Source organism: Hipposideros armiger, unplaced genomic scaffold (genome assembly GCF_001890085.2).
Source record: "Hipposideros armiger isolate ML-2016 unplaced genomic scaffold, ASM189008v1 scaffold_57, whole genome shotgun sequence".
Lineage (NCBI taxonomy): Eukaryota > Metazoa > Chordata > Mammalia > Chiroptera > Hipposideridae > Hipposideros > Hipposideros armiger.
Window position 1 is genome coordinate 781,274 of NW_017731407.1, and position 4,836 is coordinate 786,109.

The 4,836-nt window shown below is 37.7% G+C and overlaps 1 protein-coding gene across 1 annotated transcript in view; it reads right to left on the reverse strand.

The window, feature by feature from the left end:
• ADGRV1 (adhesion G protein-coupled receptor V1) overlaps positions 1-4,836 on the reverse strand; it is a 548,236-nt gene that overhangs the window by 456,704 nt on the left and 86,696 nt on the right. The window lies entirely within an intron of this gene.

Consider the following 4,836-nt stretch of genomic DNA (forward strand, 5'->3'; position numbering starts at 1 on the left):
CACTGAATTCTCTTGAACGAATCTAGTTAGAACCATTCAAATTATTTTATATTATTAAGCAAGTTAAATACTCAGTGCATAATAACGGCATTTTCATTCCCATAATCTTCCAAGCAATAATAAATATCAGTCTAATAAGCATTAAACCTCCTTTATTATACTTGAAATTGCAATTCATAATATAGCTCTCCCATTAGAAAAGTTCACATACCACAAGAAAAACAAAGTTATTTAAACTCAAAATCTTAAGGCTCTTTTTGCTCCTGTTACTTCTTACATAAGCATTTTTGCCTTCAACTTATGAGCATAAACTTTAAAGTTGTTTAAATGATTCTACTATTAACTTGTGTGGACAACTACATATCACCTTGTTAAACTAGTAATGATCTTAAAGCTAAACTGAGCAACCCAAGTACCAATTCACTTAATCACTTCTTTATTAACTTTTTTCAACATTTATCAAAGGTATAGCATGTGCATGACACTATTTTTGAAGCTTCAGGTTCAAAACCAGCCAAGACAAATATCTAGCTTCATCAAGAATTCCAGAAGTGTTAAATATGTAATAAAATAATTCAAATAGAATAACAACTGGTATAAAAGTCATATAGTTAGCTTCAAAAGGAAATAATTAACTTTGCCTGGAGTAGAGTCACCAATGGAGAAATTCTACAAGTCGTAATAACAGAAATGACATTTGACTATCTTAGGAAACGATCTTACTTGACCTAAGCAAAATCTTACACAATTGGCCATTTCATCTTCTGGATACATATTCTTCTCTGGTATTCCATGATATCACATTCTCCTGTTTTTCCTACATTTCCAGCTCATTCTTTTTAGTGTCCTTTGCCAATTTTAACATTCTCCTGTGACTGATAAAAACTTGTTCATCAGACCCTCTCAAGGCTCTTTCTCTCTAGATCATTAAGGCTATCATATTCTAGGTTTTTAATATCATTTATATGCTCCCAACTCCCAAATTTCTACTTCCAATCTCTGAGATCCAGACTTAAATATTAATATTTCTTTTTTTTTAAATTTTAAATTCATAATCTTTCCTTAAAATCAACGCCTTATCCAATCCTCTCCACAGCACTAAATTGTAGAGTAACAAGTTGCTTCTGCCAGGAACTAGAGAGTCACTTTTTTTTTTTTTTTAAGATTTTTATTGGGGAATCAGGGGAAGGGGAACAGACAAGTTGCTGTCGTTTTGTTCTACACCGTCACCGGCGACTCACGGCAACCCAGCTCCAGGTCAAGCTGTTGTTCAGCATCTTAGCTGTAGAGGGCAGTGTCACTGGCCTTCATAATTGGGATCAGAACCGGGGCCTTCTGGGGTCCCAAGCCAGCTCTTAACCAACACACCACTCGGCCAGCCCTAGAGAATCACTTTTGACACCCTTTTTGCTTTATCCTTCACACTAAACAGTCTTCAAATCCTGCCATTTTAACTCTTAATGTTTCTTGTGCCCGACTACTTCTGTTACCTGCATAACCCAAGATACTATTACCTTTTGCCTTGCTCCACAAAAAGGACTCTACTGGTCTTTCTACATCCAGTGTCTGTATCTTCTCATCCATTATTTGTGGTTCAGCCTAATGACCTCTTATAAATACACAACAATTTCAATTACTTCTTGTTTTCAAAATAAAAGTGACAATCTGTAAGGCCTAGTAGGATCCAGTCCCTGCACACCTTATCTTTTATCACCACAGCAAGCTCTCCATGTTCCAGAAACACTGGTCATCTCGCTGTTCCTCTGACAGCATGTGATTTTCCCTACAGTAGGGCCATTTTACCTTTTAACTCATGGCATTTTTCCAATCTCAAGTATTCCTCCCACTTCACCTAGTTTTCTAGTTTTCTCCTACTTAAACTTCAGAGCTCTCGGCATAGCTATCACTTTCCCAAGAAAGCCCTCCTTAACTAACCAGACTATGTCAAAACCCACCTCTCTCCCAGAGCGTCAACAGTGAACATTTCCCACAACTATGATTCAGTCTTTAATTAGTTGTTTAATTTCACTCAAGAACTGGAAGTAAACATCTGGATGGTGGGGATCGCCTGTTCCTTTAGTATATGAGAATAAGGTTAAGAATGGGATACGTAAGGGCCGGCCGAGTGGCTCAGTTGGTTAAGAGCTCGCTCAAGAGTTTGAGCTCTGAGCAACAGCAGTTTGATGCCTAGCCTGAGCTGAGCACCCACTGAGCTGCCAACAGGTGACAGGATGGCTCAGCGGAAAAAAAAAAAAAAAAACAAGAATGGGATACGTGATATTCGGTTGTCTCCTTTTCTGTACATGATCCTTCCTGGCACCCCCCTACCCTCTCCCTAACATAATTATATATGCACACTCACATACACAGCCTAAGAAGTCTTACTTTTATAGTAACACAGAGCACAGATAGCTGAAGTATCATAGAGAAGTAGTGAAGGCAAAAGTCACTAGGTTTTCAGGGACAAGCAAAGACAATAGTTGAAAGAGGTAACAAGTGACATATAGGACATCTAAGCCCCCCTGAAAATCCTCAGAAATGTCTCGATGGGTATTAACCTTCCAACAGTCATGAAGGACAGGAATATAGGTTTTTGTTTTGTTTTATTTTATTTATTAAAGAAAATGCTAATCCAACTGAAGACTGGAAATGTCCAGACTACCTAGAAATTGAAGACCATCAATGCAAGGACTAAAGCATTTCTTTGAGAGAATGCAGAGAAGACAATACCAAGCCAAGCTGAGATGTCTCGTGGAATATGTTATATACTAAAGAAGGTAAAGACACAATAAATGTCAGGACAAGAGGTACGCAGTTTGGAAAAAAACGTGAGAAAACTTTGTTGACTGGACTACAGCCAAAATTAATTGAATTCAATTAACCAAGGTTTCTGGGGTTTGAAAGGAAAAGTGTGTACAAACTACTGAACATTTCACCATTGTTTGGGTCTTATTGGATTTAAAGAAAAAGGTTCTTTGCGAAACAGAAATATCGAAGGATATAAAATACTTCTTGAGAAGTATAGCCAAGAAGAAATTATGAGCATTTGCTTAATATGAGTATTGCTGATTTTAAGAATAGGAAGTGGTTGTTGAGGGTTCCTCTACAGGTGCTATGTACAGTTCATGACACTTAAAACACTGCCAGCAATCCTCAGAGTGATCCTTCTGAGCAGATATTATCTCTCTTACAGATAAGGAAGCTGAAGTTAGGAAAGGTTGAGTTTCCCAAGGCCACACATTTAGAAGACACATTTAAACCAATTCCGAATCCTAGGCAGGCTGGCTGGCTGGCTGGTTTGTTTGTTTGTTTATCTATTTGCCAGTACTACACTGCTTCTCACTTGTAGGAAAAACAATATAAAAATTGAAAGACATGAACATATAATTTCTTTATAATTTTGGTTTTGTTTTATGGATGCAGACAAGGGGATTTAAAATGTGTAAGAAATATAATTTTAAATATATCTGATCAAAACCTGTAACATTAAAGTTCATAATACAAGTGAAGCCTATGACAAATATAATGTACACGAGAAATCAGTATGACCACTTTTTAAGTGTTAGGCTTCAAGGGACTAAGTACTTTAACTTACATAAATTTAGAAAGCCATCATTGCTTATTTTCCTTGTTTAGTGTGTCCCAGGTACAGNTTGTTAACCATCCTGCCACCAGCTCGGGCCAGGAATTGAACCGGTGAACCTGTTGCTCAGAGCTCGCACTGTTGCGTGAGCTCTTAACCACCTGAGCCACTCAGCCAGCCCCCTTTCATTCTTTTATATAGTAAAGCAATAGGAATGGTAATCAGTTAACTGTACATGTAGTTCATTCACTGATACTTCCTTTGTGCCAGACACTGGGCTAGATGCTATGGTTACAAAAGATTTAAAAAAAAAACACAAAAAAAAAGTCCTTTCTCTCTATAAGTATAAAAAAGAAGACAACCTCCAATTTTATAATGAGTTCAGCATACACAAAACAACTGGGAACAGCATTTAGGGACAGAAGGTGGAACATGACATCAGGGAGAACATTCTAAGCATGAACATAAGATGTAATCGAGTGAATCTGGTGAAATCATTTTGAGGGTGGTATAAAGTGCCAAGTGGGAGGAGCCTTGAGAAATGCCTGGTGGGGAGACAACAGTCACGTCAAGGAGGACATTTATGTCATGCTTACTATATTTTTTATATTTATGTCATATATAAGTACAATTGTCCCTCAGTATCTTCAGCATATTGGTTTCCAGGACACCCTCCCTCATGGATACCAAAATCTGCAAATGCTCAAATCCCTTATATAAAATGGTGTAGTTTAGCCTAGTGGTTACTAACCTAGTCAGAGGGATCACTTATTAAATTATATAAATGTCTAACCATGATGCTGTACCCTTGAATATAATACTGAATGTCAACTGAAATTGAAAAAAAGGGAGTGGGAACAGTAAAGGGGAGTAAGAGGTTCAAAATTCCAGGTATAAAACAAGTTATAGGGATGTAAAGTACAACATGGGGAATATAGTCAATAATATTGTGATAGCATGGTATGGCAGATGATTGATGGACTTATCATGGTAATCACTTCTTTAGGTATACAAATGTTGACTATTTATACACCTGAAAATTAATATGTTAGCTATACTTGAATAAAAATCTTTAATAAAAAAATAAAATGGGGGCCGGCCGAGTGGTGCAATGGTTAAGAGCTGGCTTGGGACACCAGAGGGCCCCGGTTTGGATCCCACATATGAGTGCCAGTGACACTGCCCTCTACAGCTAAGATGCTGAACAACAGCTCAACCTGGAGCTGGGCTGCCGTGAGTCTCCAGGCAACAGC